The sequence below is a fragment of the Falco cherrug genome, chromosome 4 (assembly GCF_023634085.1).
Source record: "Falco cherrug isolate bFalChe1 chromosome 4, bFalChe1.pri, whole genome shotgun sequence".
Classification (NCBI taxonomy): Eukaryota; Metazoa; Chordata; class Aves; order Falconiformes; family Falconidae; genus Falco; species Falco cherrug.
The window spans coordinates 80,457,017-80,479,427 of NC_073700.1; the positions used below are offsets into that span (position 1 = coordinate 80,457,017).

General features: G+C 37.2%; 1 protein-coding gene across 1 annotated transcript in view; it reads right to left on the minus strand.

Moving 5' to 3' along the window:
* The window catches only part of THSD7A (thrombospondin type 1 domain containing 7A), a 286,749-nt gene that overhangs the window by 168,107 nt on the left and 96,231 nt on the right, over positions 1-22,411 (minus strand). The window lies entirely within an intron of this gene.

The window sequence follows — 22,411 nt, forward strand, 5'->3', positions numbered from 1 at the left end:
TAATCCCTGTGTGAAGCCTTCCCTCAAGCAAAGTACTGCTGCACTTCACCTCAAGTAGGACAGGTGTTTGGCTGTTGGTGGGCAAAGTGCTGCAAAAGCAATACCCTTTTCAGTATTGCTTTTGCAGCATTTGAAATAAAAAAACAGAATATCTGAGTGTTTGGCAGACTAAGTAGCAAAGCACACGAGTTCCTCTTACACCAGCAGGCGATTCCTTCACGTTACAGTGAGCTGGTACACTGGTTAGACATTTAAGAGATACAGGCAGGCCAATTTGATAGGAAATTCCCCAGCTAAACCTAAAAAAAGGTCTTCTTAAATGGCCAACTCCTGCAGTTATTTCCCAGAAGCTGGTCCTTTTGTACTGTAACTGAAATAGCAAACCGACAGAACAGAATACCACTGAACTTAAATAGATGTGATTTAAATCTTGGTTTCCCCTTCAGCCTTAATCAGCTATCTTTTCTCATTTTATATTGAAGGATAGAGTCTTCAGTATCCTTATATGTATCATATAATATTTAGGTATTTTAATTTCCAGACTCAATCAGCCCAGGCTTATTCACATGTTTATTAGGAGAAAGGTTCACATAAATAATTCTATTTGGATTTTAGTGCAGTTTTTTGGGGGTAGCAGCAGTGTAAGTCAAGTGCAGCCACTGCTGTATCACCAATAACCCCCTGAAGGCTTGGTTCTGATTGCTCCAGTTTCATATGTTGAAGTAAGTACAATGATAAAATTAAATGGAACTTTAAAAATTAGCTTATTATTCTGATTTACACATGCATAGAAAACCTTTGAATCTATTGTTATAAAGATTATACCAATGAAGAATTGTTACTATCATTGCTCAGAATCTGAGGAACTTCATTCTTCTCCTGTATATGGACCTTGCTCATGCATTTTCATGGACTTTACAAGAAAACAGAATTATGCAGCTGTCACTCAATTTAAATGAAATAAATATATTACTGTCCACAGGAAAAGTGAATGCTCACTGAGGAAACATTTCCTTTTGTAAAGAGACAATACAAGATCTGCATGAAATTCACAAAGAAGATTGGAATGATAAGCAGAGGAATAAAGCATAAAAATATTAATCTACCTTTCAGAGGAGGTATACAAATGAAATATTACCCTAATATTCAAGTTCAGCTAAAGTGCTGAGACATAGCTGCTAAATATTGGAGACTTGGCTGAACAGACTGAAAAACATTCAGAAATTACCAAAACAAGGTCTGCTCTATATACAGAACCTATAGACCTGGGGATATATTCTGTATGTAACCTCTTTGAAACGGTCATTTAAATACACTATTAGCAGCAAAAGGAAGTTCAAAGAAAATGTTTGGATGTGAGCTGGTTAGTGAAGGGTGACATGGCAAAGACTGACACAGTTCAACTTTTTTGCCTCAGTCTTCCCAGATGGTAACAACAAGGTTTGGGAAGAAGCATGACAGCCACCACTGGAGAGTAACAAGCTAGAAACTAATGAAAGAATTTGGACTTATGAAAATCCATTGAAGTGAAGAAGATTTACTTGTGGGTGCTGAAAGCAGGCTGCTGTGCCTTCACAGCCACTGTCTGTGATCTACAAAACTGGAGAAAGACAATGGCAGAAGTGCTAACAATTGGGCAGACCTGGGGACACACGGGCCAGACCAGTCCCAGCACAGTCACAGGCAAAGTCATGAAAGCATGTCTTCTGGGAAATCACTCACAAACACATGAAGGACAATAAGGCAGTATCATGAAATTTACCAGGGGACAGGGTAAATCTCATCCTGCACATGAGGAGAAAGCAGTGCAATTTAACTTGACTTCCAGAAGACTCGCGATGCTGACTTTCAACAGTATTCTCATTAATAACATGAGGACTGGACAGACAGCTAGATGTGTGAAAACTGGCTGGACTGCTGGGCTCAAAAACTGGTAAACAGTAGTCTGAGTTGTAGCTGGTGTTCAGTACCAAGCACAGTACCCTAGGGATTGATGCTGGGGCTCATACTGTTCATAGTGCACTTTATTGGCAGATGACACTAACCGAGGATGGGTACTTAACATGCTGAATCGCAGTTTCAACCCACAGGCACTTTCAGAAACAAGGGCCATTCAGTGTGTGGCCCACCCTTCCTAATTCACCTGAGGATGCTCAGGTGGGTAACAACATTCTGTACTTGCAAGGCTCTTTTCACTAAAAAGCGTTTAATACAAAAGTAAATATTATTTGCATTCTTGCAGGGAGAAGGGCTGTGGTAGTGTTTACCTCATTATCCTATACTACAGAAATTACAAGATTAGATTCTCTACATAAAATCAACAATCCCAAACCACTTTGTAACTTCTATTAACAGTTTTCAGCCAATAACACCTGTTTTCCAGAGCTGCCCCTGATTTACATATGGTTTCAGGTCAAGCAGCAGTATATACATTTCTAGTGAGTGAAATGTTTTATTGGAAATACTGGTTCTTTTCCCATCTTATTTACACTGGTCTGTAAAAAATGAATTCCAAAGAGGCAGCTAAAATCAATTTTTTAACAGAAATAACTTTTACTTGTGGTTAGTAAGCCATGTTTGAGTTCCACATAGGAAAGAAGGAAAATGATCATGAGAAGTCTACAAAGTTTGATGGCATCCTTTTGCAATCACAGGTGAGCAGTCATAGAGCAAAAACACAGTGACAGACCTACTGAAGAAGGAAGTGATGCTTTCTCTAGTAAGCAGGACCATGCATCTTATGCATTCTATATAACAGGCACACAAACCTTTGAAAGAAGTGGCCAAGAACATCTCAGAACCTGGAGAAGTCTATAATGATCACAGAGTTCCTCATTAAAGACCTATACACACTAGTACACTGTCAGGGTAGAACTGAGCTTCCCAAACAATATCAAAGTAGCAACAACAATCCTTTTTCCTTTTTTTTTTAAGGATTAGCTCTGGTATGGTCCTATGGGCCAAATGGCAGTTAGGAGCAGAAGACAAATCAAGTGCACTCTGTAGAAAGCATCATTCAGTTTAGTTTCACACAAATCAAACCAATTTGTGCATAATGATTTACAGTGTGAAGCAAGTATAGTAAATGGAGATCAACACATAATTCAGTGCAAAACCCACATTCCTGTTTCAAATTAAAAGACTAATGCAGATGTACCTCAGAACTCCTCTAGTATCATGCCTGGCTTACAGGTGTTGCTATTTAGAAATAGAGGTCTCTCAAACTAGCAACCTCAATGTCATAAAATTATGGAGTGGTTTGGGCTGGAAGGAACCTTAAAGATCATGTAGTTCTAATCCCCCTGCCATGGGCAGGGACATCTTCCGCTACACCAGGTTGCTCAAAGCCCCATCCAGCCTGGCCTTGAACACTTCCAGGGATGGGGCATCCACAGCTCCTCTGGGCAACCTTTTCCCGTGCCTCACCACCCTCACAGTTAAGACGTTCTTCCTAATATCTAATCTGAATCTACCCTCTTTTTTAGTTTAAAGCCATTACACTTGTCCTTTCACCACATGCCCTTGTAAAAATTCCCTCTCCAGCTTTCTTGTAGGCCCCCTTTAGGTACTGGAAGGCTGCTAGAAGGTCTCCCTGGAGCCTTCTCTTCCCCAGGCTGAACAACCCCAAATCCCTCAGCCTGTCTGCACAGGAGAGGTGCTCCAGCCCTTTCAGCATCTTCCTGGTCCCCCACTCTGGACTTGCTCCAACGGGTCCATGTCCTTCTTATGCTGGGGGCCCCAGAGCTGAATGAAGTATGCCACATGAGGCCTCACCAGAGCAGAGGGGCAGAATCAGCTCCCTCGACCTGCTGGCCACGCTTCTTCAGATGCGGCCCAGGATTCCATTGGCTTCCTGGGCTGCAAGCACATGTTGCTGGGCCATGCTGAGCTTCTTGTCTATCAACACCCTCAGGTCCTTCTCCTCAGGACTGCTCTCAATCCATTCTCTGCCCAGCATGTATTTGTGCTTGGGATTGCCCCAACTCACATACAGGACCTTGCACTTGGCCTTGTTGAACCTCATGAGGTTTGCGGAGGCCCATCTCTCCGGCCTGTCCAGGTCCCTCTGGATGGCATCCCTTCCTTCCAGTGTATCAACTGCACCACACAGCTTGGTGTCATCAGTAAACTTGCTGAGTGTGTGCTTGATCCCACCATCCATGCTGCCAACAAAGATGTAAACAGTGCTGGTCCCAATATTGACCTCTGAAGAACACCACTTGTCACTAAAAGGTTAGGAAAGCTTTACTAGAAAACAAAGGTAAGATCAAAACTGTTTATACATGTCTCATAAAAATTATTTTTTTCTTATTTAGGTATCTGTCTTCCACATATTTCCTAGCCTTTGCTTGGACTTCTCAGGTGTGGACATTTTTCTGAGGGAAAAAAAAGAGGACAGTGCCAAACAAAAATGAGGGCTTTAAAAAAAAAATCCTGAGCCTTGAAAAACAAAAAACTAACCCCTCAAAAAACCACATTTTTTTTCTTTCCAATGAAAGACAAGGCCAGTTTATGATTTTCATTAAAAGTTCAACAGCGGTTGTTCACTGAATTCCTGTCTCCTCCTATGTCCATCCACAATTGCATATGACATGCCTGTATCCAAACCCCTCACCCATCCCAAAACCAAACTAAAAACCTTAAATCTGTCAAGTGAAGGCTCCTTTCAATCTAGGAAATTTCTAATTAGCATAAAATGCATGTTTCAGTATTTAAAAAACACAACGCTTCTACTGCGTCATTTGGACTTCGAGTGACTGCAAAGAGTGCTGAAGGTTGCTATTAATAAGGATCCCTGCTGTTGTTTCAGTCAGTGATTTATCACCTTCACATCTTAAGTAGGAGGTGGTCAGGCTGCAGAAAGGAAACAGTTTATTCAAGGTGGTATTTCTCCTTCTGTGGTCAGCTGCTGAAAAAAGTTAGTTCTCTCTACTTAATGACAGTCTATATGGCAGCATGATGCTATTCAATTCATGTTCACAGTTAAACACACTGCTCAAAACATTCTTCAGAGAATGCAACTTTCTAATAAAACTGATAGTTTTTCCTCATTTAAGTGTTCAATTCATTCTAGAAAGTATATGCCTTTTCTTTTATTTTATAATTTGTACAGGATTATGGAATTTCATAATTTACATTACTGTTAGCGATTATCATATGTACTGTGGCTTAAAACACTAGGATAGATATATTTATCTACTAGTTCTGCTCTAGTAATTACTGTGAAAGCTGACCAATATTTTTACAGCACTGATGGATACAATAGTGATCAATCATAATGCTAACTGTAGAAAGCAATTGAAAGATGAAATTTTGGAGGTTTAAAATTCAATGCCAGATTGAGATTACATTACTTATTTTTCTAATGAATTTGAAACAATTAATCCCTCAAAGTACAGCACATGTGGCATCATATTCCTCTTCAAATGTTTTAATGAATCTTCCAAGTTTTTCACTCAATACCAATCAAATTTGCAAAACTCCCCGACAATTATTTCATTGTCCACAAATGGTGGCCAACAGAGGGAAAGCTCCCAACAGTCATCTAACTGTAATTTGCTCCACTTTTCCCTCCATAAACTTTATTTTCCCACTAGGACTTCTGGGCATTTCCACAGAAGGTGGATTGCAAACTGAAAAACTGAATGGTGTATCTTCTAGAAGCAAGCACAGAGAACAGTTTTTTTCTGCTTATGCCACCCTCTTCCCCTTGCCAGGAGCATTCTCCAGAGCATGCACTGGTCTCCCGCCCCACTCACATTTTATTTTCCACTCCATTGTACTTTGTTGGAGTCAGTTGTCTGCTCTAACAAAAGATCATCTTTTGCTGTTACACAGCATTACACACAAGACCCTTTATTCAGACAAAACCCCCACATACTAATAGCTTCTTACAATTTTATCTTCACTCATTTTCATCATTTACCAGAAAAGGAGGAGGTCAGGATAGACTGGAAGACAAAATACCAAGAATTTGGTTTTGCCCATTACATTTTTTTCTGATTTTTGTTTTGAGAGGCAGTTATAGGAAATATAACTGCAAAACATGCTAAAGAAGAATGGAAGGGAGTAAGGTTTATCATCAGGGTTGCCACTAAAGCCAGATCTTGACATTGTGACTTGGCCTGGCTTCGGTTTTGTCAAGCAATCAGGAATGCCATACTTGTTATTGTTTTCTCAGTACCATTGTCTCGGATCATTTTTCCTCTACATAACATTTTATTTATTTTTCAATGAATGCAGACAAAATGCAAATAGAGATAAAGTTTTAGCCCAGGCAGCCAAAACCATGACTTTTGTTAAACTGCTGAGTTTCTACCCAGAGGGAAACAGATCATTGCCATAAATATTCTAATTGCATCAAGTTTGTCAAGCCTACAAGGAAGCTGATTAAATGTTTTTATTAAAGAATCAAGGCATTATTTAATCTTGCTTGGAAAAGCTTTTTCTACAGGTAGGACCGAGTATTCCTTGGGTCTACATTCAAAATCTCAAACCACATTAATCATTTTGTTCTGAAACCTCTCAGAATTATTTCTTTGACTTTCTGGATAGAGATATTTCATCAACTACCTTTAGAAACATAAATCAAATTACCTTGTACAAGTAAAGCTGATCTAGGGATTTTTTTTAACAGTTATTTGATGGAATCAAAAAAGTAATATTAACAAGGGCTACAGAAAACAGAATGTACTGTAAAGACTGAAAAAAAATATTTCATTAGTTTTTTTAAAAAAGACAAATAGGGCAAAGCAGACTACACAGAGAACAAAGTAGGCTTCATGGAAGTAAAAAAACAGTGTCCACAGAGAATAACACAAATAATGAACTTAGTTTACTTTCTGGAAACTTACCTTAGATATTAGGAAGTTAAAACATTATAAAACAAAAAAATCATTTTAATAGCAAGACAGTTAACACTATCAGACTGCCCATGAATATTGCAAAACCTCTACCAATATAGGCTTAAGACAAATTAATCTTGACAAGCCTGAACTAAATGTTTCCTCTAGGTCAATTTTCTACTGTGCTATGACTTTGCTTCCTAGAACTGCATGTTCAGAGATTAACGAAGAATACATTACAATTGTCAGAATCACCATCACAATATATTTTTAATGACCTAGAAATTAAAATAGAGCTTTGTGAAACAAAACAGTCACACCAGCTGAGCTTCCACTCTAGTCTGACAAGACATCCCCTGTTATGAAGTATTGCAGAGAAGAGTTTGCCAACAACAGGCAATCCTATCTGTTTAACACAATACAAAGGTGATGGCTGACGCAAGCCAAAGTTGACTATCATGACAAATGGTGTGTTGTCACAGTACAGAAGGATATTGAAGGAACAATAAAAGTGGAAGACAGAATTGACACCTACATACACCTCATTAAAAAGAAACATTTGATTGAATACTTGACTAAATATAACAGATCTTTCAAACCACAATGCTTGTAATTAGATTACTCCTATCTAAAACAAACAAATGAGAAAGATGCATGACCACACAGAAGAATTATAACACTGACAGCTGATGAATGACAAGTAAAAGCTAGTGCACTGGTCAGGAAAACTAAAATGTATTAAGCGCTGCTGTGTGTAGATATGTGACATACATAACACATATAACATATGCTTATTTCGTATTATACCTTTTATATAGTATCATATTAGTGTGCTGTATATGAAATATCATATATTTATTGTATCAATAGCATATCATATAATAATGTTGTTATATACTACATTATACTGATAATGTATTCGATAAATATGTAACTTGGTAAAAAATGTTCTTTATATGCATACATACATATGTACACACATATTATATAAATGCATGTCAGGAAGATCTCAGATCCAGGAGAAAACATTTGACTAGATACATGAAACTTGTTTTGACAAGCCGTGGCTGCCAGAGAGAGGATGAATCCTTTGTTTTCAACTCACAAGGCTACAGTAGGTAAAGCAGGGACTTGAGCCTAGGTTTGCCATACCTCAGACGCATTGTCTACACATTTGAGGACGCAACTGAACTTCAAATATATATACTCATAAACTTTATTTACATTCTGTCATATGGCAGACTGTCTGCTCTTAACGGTGAGATCTTTTTATTCTTTTTTCAGGTTATGAATACATTGCTAAGACACTGATCTAAAGGTAGGCCTGCTGTACTACCTATAAATGGAGAACATGGTTGCCTTTCGTTGGTTTGCAGCTGGGGAGACATGCCATTTCATGTATGATCATTTGACCAACTGCCAAAATAGCATTTGGGCTTGAAGATGATGGGAGACCAATGAATTTGGAAACAAGTTGGTTACAGCAAATTAGAAGTAAAATTTAGATCAGCTATATAAAGAAACTTTAATGGCATAAACTTAACCTCTGCACTGGAGTACAAATGCAACATGTAATTATACTTTTTTTTTACATATATATGTTCACACACACACATATATATATAAAGCTACACAGCACCTACCTACAGAGTATACATAAACTGCATTTTTCTCCTTTAAACTCAGTTTAAAATCTGCAGTAAAATGACTACAGACTTAAGGAAGACTTTGTGGTTAGCAATAACCATGTTTTTCTATTCATACTTCCAGTTATTAATATATAGATGATATTCCTTGTTTTATTCACAACAGTTAAAAACAAAATCTTGTCCATTCTTATGTTGCTTTGAAAAAGCATCATCATAAATCACAAAACAGGAGCTACTGCAGCTACAACTATTTCATTATTCTTTGAATTTCGATGTTGAAAAAAACCAAAACAACAGAAACTCCCTGAAAATGTGGAAAAGGTTCAATTTAAATTAAACATTTTATTTTTTTTTTGCCAAGGCAACCCTTCAAAGCTGCACAACATCCCTTTCAACAAGCATTAAGATTTTGTACGACGAAGTATCAGAAACCAAAACACAAATTACCGAAGAGGAAATACCCATTTTTTAATTCTCCTACTAACTTATTTTTTGCAACAAGCAACAGTATGTAGTGCAAAAAGTAACGTATCCAGTAGGGAAGATACTTCAAGGTTTGATTCAAGTTTACAAATGAAGAGAGTCAGATTTGCCTTAAAACAGACAGGAAGAGACAGACAAAGGTGGGTTAAGCAATCCATCATGCTGATCACATTTCAGTTTATTTGCTATATACCAGCACTGACTGGAAAAAAGTCACACTAAGTGAAAAGCCAGGCAATACTGAGTATACTCAGAGTGATTAAAGAGACCCAGGTTTTGCGACATCACAGAATGGGATAAGGGCTTCTTTGCCAACTCATCTTACTGCTTAAGTTATGTCAACGTCCACTGAACTTCTAACTTCATTCTAAACCATTTCATAGCAATTGCTACAACTGAAAAAATAAGATCCACAAAGAGTTGATTCTAAGATTTAATTTTTAATCAAGTAAGAAAGATTTACCTTCAAATTATGAGTCTACTGTCCAGCAAAAGAACAATCGATCAAGACCAATGTTTTACTAACAATACCAACACAAGTCTTCTTACATTTGCAGGAATAGCAGTTGTAGCAGAGTATCACCTATCAAATATGTTAATTTTGAAGTAATAAAAAGGCAACTGGATAACATTACATTCACTCATACAGCCAAGGCTAAATAGGCCACCACCTACTGTGTTCGTAGAAGTGAATATAAAATAAATAATCAGCTACAGCTACACTAGTATCCATCAAAATAAGAATGTTTTGCATATCACAGACAATTACATTATGCACATACACTAATGAAAACCAAACAACTGAAAAAAGAACCAAGCAAGCTACGCCCTAACTCTCAAATACCGCTGCAGGACTTTTAAGTTTAAAAACAGTCATGTAACTGCCAAAGCGTTAACTTAATTAAAATCTTTGAAATATGAAAAAAAATAATAAATAAAACTCCAAGTTTTATCAAGAGTTGATAAAAGTTGATGTTGATAACTTAAGTACTGGGTTTTTCAGTTTTCCACAGGTTTTCTGCTAACAAGACAGAAGTTCCAGCATGAATTGCTGGATACTAAGTCCTGTGTTCTTCAAGAATTTAAAAAAATCCAACAGCCAAACCACCCTCATATTTCAACAGTTTAGTGAATTTTCTTGACAAAAAACTGTAGTAGGTATGTAAGACTCACTAGTGTTTTCAAACACCATCTCTTCAATTATCAGTGTCCAAAAATCCTGGTGCAACAATGCAAGATTATTATGAAACTTCATATTGTTTTATATTAATTTTAGAAAGTACACATTACAAGTCCAAAGAAAAAAAAAATATTTTAACATCAACATTCCCTGAGCAACATTAAGGAAGTGAGATGCTAAAACAAAATGATCTTCAACAAGAATCAGTATAAGGAGTGATTAGGGGGAAAAAAACTAACCCCAAACCAAAACAACCTAAACCAAACCCCAAACTATTGCTAAATCATTATTTTTCAGATAACCACCTGATAAATAATGCAAAAAAAGATCCTGAAATAAAGTAAATATTTTTTCAGGCTGAAACCATCTGTGAGGAACTAAGAGAATCCCCAATGGAAGCAAAAACCTGTTGCTATTGTCAGAGCAGAGCCTCAGTGCCTCTTCCCTGGCAGAGGTCAGTGGCACCGAACACTGCACAAAGCTAATGGTGTTTTCTGACTTCAGGACAGCACAGAAATGAAGAGACAACCTTGTCTCTTCCATGAGTGAAAGTACAAGACATTATGTATAAAATATATATGAAATATGTCAGTAGAACAAGTTATTCAAATATTTCAGCCCAGGTTAGATCTAGCATTTCTGAAAGAGTCCATGGCAGTAATCACTGCTTCCCCTTCCTTAAAACCACCTCAAGGCTTCTCAGCTTCAAAGGCAAAATTCAGCCTCAGCAGTGAAAGCAGAGGTCACGGTTATGTGAAGGAAGGTGTGCAGCTGGAGGGGAGTGAATAACTTAAGGCATTTAAGATGCTGGTATATTTACAGATGTGCACGCATACATGGTAGGAGAGCTACAAAGTTTGAAGGACTCCAGACGGATGAAGATTCTCCAGGGTGCTGGGTGCATAGATGTTCTCAGGGCAGTACTGCCCTACAGCCAGGCGAAAAAAAATGCTTTGTTGAGTCTATCTTTGCATTTTTAAATAGCAGTGACTGAAGGGGAATGCCTTCTTTTTTTGTTTTAGTTGTGCAGAATTTGTTTATAATATTTTTCTTTGTTTTATAGAAGTACCAAAAAGTATATAATGCTTTTTATGTTGCTTACAGATTCCTAAAAATCACAAAACAGTTGTGATTGGAAGAGACTACTGGAGGTCATCTGGTTAAATCCTCTACTCAAGATGTGCCACGTAGACCTGGGTACCTAGGACCACGTCCAGAATCCTTTTGAGTGTCTCCAAGGATGAAGACTCCACATCTCTGGGCAACCTGTGCAGTGCTAGTCACCCTCATGGGAAAAAAGCATTTATTGATATTTAGATGGAACCTCGTGTGTGTGTTTGTGCCCATTCTCTGGTCCTGTCGCTGTGCACCACTGAAAAGAGCCTGGGTCCTCTTTGAATCCTTCCTTTGGCTATTTATACGAGTTCATAAGGTACTTCCTCAGCCTTTGTCTCTCTAGGCTAAACAGTCCCAGCTCTCTCAGCCTTTCTTCATACAGAAGTTGTTCCAGACCCTTAATCACCTTTGTGACCAGAACTGGACCCAGCACTCCAGATGGGACCTCACCAGTGCTGAGTAGAAGGGAAGTAGAGGATCCCCTCCCTCGACCTGCCAGCAGCACTCCTAATACACCTGAGTACCATTGGCTTTGTTTGTCACAAGGGCACACTGCTGGTTCAGGTTCAGCTTGGTGACCACCAGGACCCCCCAGTTGCTTTTCTGTTGTGCTACCAGCTGGGTAACCTCAGCATGTATTGGTGCCTGGGGCTGTTCCTCCCCAGAAGGTGCAGGACTTTGCACTTCTTGAACTTCAGGAGGTTCCTATCAGCCCAGTTCTCCAGCCTGTCAAGATCCCTCTGGATGGCAGCATGACTCTGTAGCCTATCAGTAACTCCTCCAAGTTTTGGTGTCGACAAACTTCTGAAAGTGCACTCTGTCCCATCACCCAGACCATTAATGAAGATGGTAAATAGGACTGCCCCAGTACAGACCCCTGGAGTATATCGCTAGTTATTGGCCCCCAGTTATGTGCCACAAGCTGTAATCAGGATAGTAACTTCAGGATCTTTTTTTGCATTATGTATGCAGTTGCACCATGTAATATCATAGATGGCATTTATTGCCAAAAGTGTTAGTTCTATATTAAATGACAACATGAAGAAAAAAAATTTCTCTATAACACAGTAGAATAAGGCACATCTGGATTTTATTTCTATCCAAGAGACACCAAATCCAAGCCAGTATCACCATGAAAAGAGCTTAAAATAATTTGCTTCACCATGGTATCCACATGAAAAACCCCAACACATTGGGATGGAGAATTCGTTCCTCTTTTCTGTACCTATCAGAGCAAAGAAGCTCTTTAGCAGCCTGAGGGGTCAATACACTGCGTATTAAATTTTCATTAGGTTTTTTTTTTTTACCTTCCTCATCTCTCTCTGCCCTTTTTTTATATTTCCAAATTCCTGTTTTTCATTGTATCCAAGGTTTATCTTTTAGCAAACAAATGCTTTATTTTTTCCCACTTCTGACCCCCTCTCTTGCACACCCACAGCTCCCCTCTCTCCTAGTTCTGCGTGTATTAAATATTACTGGCTTCACATTACATTCAAACTTTTAGATATCTGGTTTGGGTCATCCTGTAATGGAAAAAAAAAAAAAAGAGGTCTGCAATTAGATGGATACCTACATTAAAAAAAAAAAAAATCAAAGCTGAAAGCGTAGCATTATGTAATACATTAAGTATTAAGTTGTATTTTACAGCTTGCTCAGAATTTAAAGTCAAATGTCTTCTCATCTTTCTCAGCTTTACATGCTTCATTAGCATGAACAGGTTTTGACAGCATTTTTCTCACATTCTGTGTATCGCTGTGTATTTCTAGAAATGTAGGATGCCAAAATCCACTGTTTACAGTCACTGAATATCATTGACTTCTACCTTAAATCAGAAAGGAAGATATAACTTGTGCAAACATCTCAAGTGTCTAACAAAGCAGATCTCTTGTCACTACAGTCATGGATACCTTCACCGGTAGTGGTACCCAAAGCAGAGTTTAGATTTTGGGAGGGTTGGGTAGGGGAAAATGTCATGTCATTACTGCCAGAAGTCTTGCAGCAGGTATTTGCTGTGTTCTTAATAAATCCCATGATTGCTGTAAGCAGATACTAGAGCTGGGGGCCAAAACTACAGCATGGAGGAAGATTTGCTCCCAGAGAAGCAGTAGTTTACTGGTCATGCCAAAGTATGCAATATTCCCTGACAAGGCTCTCCCACTCTGTTCACAGATTGCTAAGTGCCGACCATAACTATTTAAAAACTTGGCTAATGCCTTGTACCAGCAGCTCCTTAATACAGCCTGCAAATCTGCAGTGCAGGGAGGGAGGGAGAGGGATGCTCTGGCTGATGCTGCCAGCACAGGTCTCTCAGCTATCAGCAGAATTTCTTTCGAGCAATTTCTTAGCCAGAATGGTACAGATGAACCAGAGTGCACAGCAGCAAGCTCACTCAGCAGCCAGCAGCACTCATCAGCATGGGTGCAGCAGGGCAAGGACAGTCGGACTCCTCTCTGACGTGCAGCATCACAGCTTGGGGGTCAGGGAGGGACCCAAAACACCAGATAAAGTTTTGAACCAGGCAATACACTGAGAAGATATATGAAAAAGAATTAGGTAAAAACTGAATTTTAGGAGAAATCCTTTATTCCAGCTATAGGATGGCACTGATAGACGACTTAGAAATATGGCCAGTATGTGTAAGATCCATTTACCTGATTCCTTTCAGTGGGGACAGTCGTGTGGGTTTTCTCCTTGGATACTCTTATTTACTCATTTTTTTAGGAACATTTTAGTCTGAAGCTTCCACTTTCCTTTCAGATTTAAAATGTGCATTTGATTATGTAATGTAATTAAGTCCAAAATTAGTGAAAAGAATGACAACAGAGTCAGTTTCCTAGAAACGCGTGCTACAGGAATCACAGGCTTTGGGGAAGGAAAGAGAAATGTCAAGGAAATAAGAGTGAAAGCACAGGGCATGGCAAACCCATTTGATTGTTCTGTTTAAGGGCTTCTCTCTCTTAGTACACTCACAAAAATTGAAATGGACCCAAATACTGCTTTGTGATCTGACATGCAAACCCATGGCCCACTATGACTTATGCTTTTTACTTCTAGCTAAAATCTCACTTAATATATATTCTAATTCTTTGACCTCCAAAATTTAATTCTGACTAACAAAAAATTTCAAACTTACTAAATACTGTTAATTGAGGAGCAGTGCAAGGGCTAGACAAGTTTAAAACAACATTATGACAACACTTACAAGAGATATTTAGAGATAAGAAGGTGTATTATTGCTATAATATGCACTCATTAATTTTACAGTGTATTTTTCCCCCCAGTACTGCTCATTCTTGCAGTAATCCACTGCCAAACTCCTGGCCCAACCCACCAGTAAGAAAATAAAAGAATTCCAGCAGGATCCTGAGATTTGGGTTTTTACAAAGGCTGAATGCAAACCAGCATGCTAGGAGTTAGATGGCTCTATCCCATATCACTAATATCCAGTCATTTCTCATTTACTATGTTATTTCAATCATACAACGGGCAATAAGATGAATGTGAGGATAACAACTACAAGGTACGCTTACTAAAATAATTCCACAAGCCCTTTGACAACAGGGCACAAAACTCTGCCCTTTAAGAGACCTTGGCTTGGTTCTTAGCATTAAGGGGGGGGGGGGAGAGAAAAAAGAAACGGTCAACACACAACAAAGGAGTGATACACATTTGCCATTAAATCAACACTAAGCTACTCCCTAACAGAATAATGAAGCTTTACAGAGTGGAAAACACCAGCACCACAAGGCCTTGAGGGTGAAAACTGCAGGGCACACCTTTAGCACTGTGATAAGGGGGACAAAGAAAAGCTGGAGGTAACAAAAGCAAGGTCAAGAAGCAGGGCAGTGCAAGCCTGTATCAGAGAGCAGATCACATGAACTCTTTTAGAGTGTGATCTTATAAGCATATGATGTTAGGATTAGAAGATGAAGTCCCCTAAACAACACATTTGTATATTCCAGATCAGTTAATGAAAAATGTATATACAGCAACTGAGGAAATATAGTATGAAATAAAACCATTCTAAATTAGATGCTGTTAATGTTACCTTAAATGTCATTAATACTACTGTGAGACCGTGGCAAATTAGTAACAAACAGGGGAGAAAAAAATCCCTAGAGTGTTAGAATTACACACCGGAACTAAAAAAAAAAACAAAGGAAAATGTAAAATTTAAAATATTTAGATAATAGTAAAACAATATTGCATGAACATCTGAAGATACCTGTTTCTTTCTCTTTTTTTTTTTAAACCCATAAACATGATTTTGAAGCAAAACCTGAGAATATAGCACTGTCATTGGAATATCTGGCTTCAATTTACAAAAGCAAATCAAAGAGCACCAAAACAATCATTACTTTTCCATTTATTTTTAATGTCACTTTTAAAGCTTTATAAAAAATACTGCATATGAATGCAAAGTGGAAAATCAAAATATATCAGAGACCACTGTCTGATGCAGAAGGATGGACAAATAGTTCTTTCTGAAGAACTTTTATTTATAACAAAGAAAAAACATATAGGAAACAGAACAGGTAACAGCATAGTTTTCTGCTTAAATACCATCACCTGTTGGTTTGTCATCTATGATGTTTAACTCATTATAAACAACCTCAGATGTTTGTGGAACCATGGTTAATTTAGACAGGGCTTATATTTCTGAAAACATGTTCTACTGTATCTTTTCACAGACTATAAATATGTCAAAAATAGTTTGAAGCTGCCACATTGCTCTGTTATTAATAGATCAAAAAGACATTCACCTGGAAAACAGTACCAATTGATTTGTCTCATTCACCTATTTTTTAAGAGAATGATAAAAAGCGAACTAAAAGAAATCCAAATTGTATGTAGTTCTATACAAAGTACTAGAGGAATAAAACAAAATAGACAGAAATATTATTCTTCTAAAGTGCGTAATATTAAATGTAATAAAGATTCTGTTTTCAAACCAAAACAGTGATGTCACTTTAATATACAGGCATTAGCGTCTCTCAGCTGGGAGCAGCAAGAGAAAAAATTTGCAAATGACACCACCTTTAAAATTTCTGGTCTAGTGTAATAAACAGAAGATAGGCAGACAGGTTCATAGGAAGCATATTTTCATAATCAATTCTGTATTATTATTTTAAAAATTGGAAAAAAATCTGCGTTGTTTTTAAACAAATAGGTAGAATCAAAGCTTTTTTAAAAAAATCGAATTTTCAACAGGGAAGTATCTTGAATTACCTATTTGTACCTACCATATGCTTTTGCTTTCCACAAAACTAGTATCAACAATATATTCAAGGATACAACTTGGCTCACAATTTTTTCTCTTTACAGGAAAGAGAACCATATTTTACATTTCATGTTATCACAGAAGATGCCCAACTGTTCTCCTGTGAGTACACATGTAATGTGTAATGGAAACAATATATTATGTATGACAGTGGTTCTGCTTTGGAGCTGAGCTAAGATACTCACACAGCTCTGAGGGACCTGCTGGCAGGAGTAGTTCTTCCCCAGTGGAGCAATACTACATCTGTCCTTTACAAAGCAGGAAAGCTCTTGATCCACTTTCTAAGCTATCGACTGTCCCCAGTCTCATTTTCCTTCTGTGCTTTTACTCTCAGCTGAACTGCATAACCAGAGATTTAAAAGACAGATCAGTAGGATTGTTTCTCAGTCTTGCTAATATTCTTTGCAAAACACACTTCATCATTCAACACACCCTGTACAGGTTCAGAACATAGAGGTATATGCACGTGTGACATAATTGATTGTTTCTGTTTGAATTAATCGTGAACAAAACCCTATGAGCAAACTCGGATTAGTTAACTTGAAAGCTGTTTCTAGTATTTTAACTGTTAACTACTATCTCCTGTGATGGGATCCTTATCAGCACCACATTTTGAAAGGAAAAAGCATCCCATTTCACACATTTCCTACAGTGACGATTAATTATGGAAGCTGCTGCCTCAAGTTTGAACATTATTATTGACAACAGGCCATATTTCATAGTGTCAGCAAAACCTTTTTTTTTTTAAAAAAAAAGCTACTGCTGATGTTCAGCGCATAGTTTTATTGGTTATAGAGGAGCAATTCTACATCACCAGCTTCGTGGTGCCACCGACTCTAGCCCTGTACCCTCCAGGCCCAAGCAATCGCAGTATTTATAACCAGATCGGTCTCTGACCCAGATACAGTACTGATTATTGAAGCTTCCATTTGGCAAGAGTAATTCTGACCTACTGTGCTAATAATTTTGCTGATGGGAACTAATTAACAACGAGACAGTCTACACACTCTTTTTAACCTAGCTGTTAACAAGCTCATAATGAAACTTCAATCAAGTCACACTGTGCACTGGGTAAATAAACACACACACATGTGTATGAACCCTGAAATGATGGCTATAGTGCTGTGTAATCAGTGAAGGTAAAAGTAAACATGCTAAAATACAGACTAGTGTCCTGTGTTTATGTATGTCTCAACACTGACCAAGATAAGGACAAGAAATTGAAGTGGCTGTATTTTTACCTCCAGGGTATTTCATACAGGTCAATTCAGGACAATCCAACGGACACTCGAATCTCACAGCTATGTAAGTAAAGCCCTTCTCTGCAATAGTGCATCAGTGCTAGGAGAAACACACACTGAACTTCATCTAATTAAGTAAAAAAAATAAATTAATAAAGGTTTATGAAGAGTTGTGAATACTCTCATGTTAGGACATAGCTGGTCTCATACAACTCTGAAACAATGTTAGTGTCACTGTGCTAATCCACCAAAAAGCGTAACAGCCATGGTTAGGCCTTTAGAACAGAGCTAAATTAAACAAACAAAAGAAAAAAAAATCCAGTTGTGTCAGACTGAAATAAAAGAGAAAGGGGGCGGAGGACCATATGTGCTAAAAAACATGCCATTCTATACAATATTCTAAGCAAATAGTAAATTCCTGTACACATATATCACAAGTAATGCACCAATGCAATCAAGGTCAACAGTGAAAGCAGAAGAGGACAAAATCACTGTGTTAATCATCTCCTGCTAAAACAATTAAAGATTCAGGATAATCAAACAGAAAATAATCTTCATGGATTAAATCAATATATGTTGAAGCAAAGCATGTGGATCGATTGCTCTTAATTTCTCTTTGATCGTTTTGTGCTTCAGCATAGAAGCAGTAGTTAACGCCACTTGAATGTGGCAGGTTCTGCAACAGCAATAACTCTTAGGAAAATAGCCAGTATGAATTAACCTAAATATCACATTTTAACTGATCAATATCTACCAATTTTCCCTAAAGATATTAATGATGTATACTAAAGGTCCCACAAAACTTTATGATAAAACTAAACATCTTCTGTGAAAACTGAAGACAAGCCTGAAACTTTTATTTTGCTCTGTCTAGTACTTACAGTCTAGATGACACTCTAACTGTTCTTCTACACCATTGCTTTGCCTCCACCAGACTCACTAATACCAGAGTTAGACTCTTCGTTACATCATGTACTTTTACCTCTGAAAAAGAACACTAGACTTAAACAATCTTAAATCAGGCTCTCTGACCTTTTCTGATTACTAGTGCCCATTCAACCTTTTCAAGATGAATGGTGGATGTCTTTGCCCAAGACAGTTTATTCAGAAATCACAGTATTTCCTATAAGTTAGATAAATTGAGCGGTCACTTAACAGGGAGAAAGGCCAACATCAATTGCAGCAAAGGTCACTCAGTTCAGTTATCATGCACTGTATTAAATTGTAATCAGATCTGAACAGCATTTCATCAATAACCCATCCAACTAGAATGACTATGAATGTTAGGAACCATCCACCCACCCAATGGTGGGTGCAGAGCAATTAGGGAACTAGTGTGTCTCTGCAAGGTGGTAATAGCAAAGGCCATCGCATAAACACCTCAAGGGAACAAAGGTTCTCATCCACCAGTTTGCAGAAAATGGAGGGGAACAGAAGGACACTAATAAGCTGATGCTATACAGTATAATCTCTTTCATAGTACTATAAACAGCATCCTATACGCTACAGCCTAAAAGCACAAACTCTTTTCCGTGAACCCTGGGCTTGAATCTTTGCATCACATGTTTTTGGGTGCTCTTGCTGTCACTTCGGGAATACGCTGTTCTTCCCAGCACTCCAAAGTCACTGGTCAGTTCTACTGACTGCTTTAATAATGAGGAAGATGCCATAGAAGAAACATTTACTGGAAATTTTTTAAAAAAGAGATACAAATACTACCCAACATGTGATGCAGAAAACAATTTCAATATTATTTTGATCCAGTTACTACCAAACTCCTAAGTGTAAAGAAAAACCTTTTAGTGTTTATCATAACCAAGTGTTTATATTGTTGAAAAAACATTATTTCATTATTTTAATGAAATTAAAATAGTTCAGTAACCCTAAAAATTCCCATAAATATGAAGAGTTCAAGCATGAAATATTTATGCAACATAGTAATTTCTATTACAAGGAAATGCAATACGTGTAAACTGACTCCATAGAGAGTTAGAATTTTAAAGAAAAAATAGAATTAATTACTTCTACACATGCTAACCGTGCAAAATAAAAGCAAGGTCTATGCATTACAAAAAGACACATTGTGCTTTGCTTTTGTTTTGCATATAAAGTTTCAAACTGCTAACTGAAGTTACACTTACTTTTAAATAATATCTATACTTTCATATTTTCCAATAAACATAACCTAATTTTCAGACAATCCACGCTGAAAACAAATATGAAAATGAATGCCTGAGCACTTACAGATGAAATCTATACTCTCTACTCAGGAATCTGCAAAGCAACAGCTGGTGTTACATCCAATCAGGAAAGACAAGCAATACCATATGGCGTATTTTTCTAATGCAGCTCAAAACACTGAATATTCAAAATACCATACTTAGGGAGAAGAAAAAGGTAGCTGAAATCCAGCCATTACTAATAATTAGTCCATTCCATCACCAATAATTAGTCTACTCTGCTCTAAATTATTTAGCTTTATTCCTAGCATCACCTCTCACCTATGATATTAAGATCTAACTATACCATTTGATAATCACATTTAAGCAGAGCAGAACTATTTATCATTAATGAATCGTTGCTTGAGAAAGGTCGCCCAAAATAACAGAAAGAAAGGCTCATATAAACTCCATGTTTTATATTTAAGATGATTTAGAATCACTTAATTAGTTAGGGGGTTTCTCATTATATGAAAAAAATGTTATTTCTAAACACCAGGAACAAGACTAGAGGGTATCATTTAAAGTTATGCTTCCAAGCGGGGAGAGCCAGCCACCATTCTCCTCTGGGAAAGAGCAGCAGAAGCTTTGAAGAAAGATGGATTACTTTAGGACATATGAAAACTGGCAATATAACTGTCTCTTTTTCCTTCCAATTTACACTCAAAATCTATGCTGATGAAATTAAGGCTTATACTTGAAAGCATCATGGTATTAGAAAGGAAACACTCAGAAAAAATACAGGTGTGATCAGCAAAATGTTAGTTTTCCTGTTACCTAGAAATTTTGTTTGTAACAAAGCACAAAATGCAAACTTTTAACTGGCAGGAAGGAAAGTTGTTCTACACTTTAAGAGAAGAAGCCACCTCTGATTGACAGAGATATGTATTTATAGAGATCATGATTCTGTATCTATATTCTGAGATGCAGTTTTAACAACCTGTCACTGAATCCACTGAATTAATGGCAGATTACTCTGATACAAAGAGAATATATTGTATGAAAACATAGTACTGTGAGTTTCACTTATAACCAACTGTGGTATTAACAGCTTTAACATATATACTTCTCAAAAAAAAAAAAAAAGCAAAACCTAACAAATCTCTTTAGCAGTTAAGAATTTAGCATAAACAAATACATAATGTTTAACATGCAATTATCAGAATTTTTCAAGAATGAAGAATGTATGTTTTAGAGTGTTTGTCTCATGAAAATAGTTATCTACAAGCAGTAAAAATACTATGCAACATGTAACTAAGTTGAAAACCCACATGGAAGATCTCCATGTTCAATACATTTAAAGCAAAATAAAGACTTGTTTCCTTATTTGTTCTCAGATGCTCACCTTGTCTTACATAAGGTTAACTAGAAATTAGTTGAGATTCTCTTGAAAACTCATAAAGTGCTCTCATAACAAGTAGATTAAAAATGAATTTTTCATAAATGAGGACTTCTCAAATGAAATCAAAACTGAAGCACAACAATCCAAAGTGACAGCGGTGCTAGCTGTATTTCACAGCAACATTTACTGCTCCCAAAAGCACTCTGTAAAGCAACTTCACTGTGCAGGGTGAACCCATCTGTCCCATTATTAGTCCATAGCTAAGAATGAAACAGAAACTCCAAACCTTCAGTTTGACTTTACTGATTAAATACTGTGTCTAAGGCCATCTGCTAAGTTACAATAATATGTCAAGATGTCAGAAATTCTGACACTGAGAAACAGAAAGCAAAGACCTTTCAGTGACAAAAACCACATTATGTAATTCTGTAGCATCACTATAATTATGTAGGTATTTCCAAGAGTCTACTTATACTTAATCACCACAAAGTATTTAAGACTGTTCTAAAACACAGAAGCACCAGGCCATGCTGGTGAAATGTGTTCTTACAAGCACATCAGTAATAATAAAATAGACTCTAATAATTTTCAAGCTGAGAAACTCTTAATTCCACTGGCCGAAGAAGAAATATTGCATTCCAAAATGCCTTACCAAATTTCTTCTTTGGAAACAAATTACAAAAATCTTGTTAGCTACTGTAAATAGATGGATGACATTGAAACTGCAGTCTTAAAGGTGAAAGAATGGTCATACATTCATGTCATATTTTACTTGATCTTCTATCCCCACAGTAGATTGTTTAGCTTCCTTTATTGTACTGAAAAGCTATGTAAAAACACTAAATTGGAAAAATAAAATCTTAAAACTTAAAAACAAAGACTAACCAAAGTTATCAAAAAACAATCCTTTGATTACTAATTCATCAAACTGCATGTGCATGCTTAACCTTTAAAATTAGAATGGGCATTGCTTTTATGCTGCCAGGAACAATTTCTGCATCTTTACCAGCACTGAAGATTGATGCACTATTATCAAGGCAGATAAAAGCAGAAGC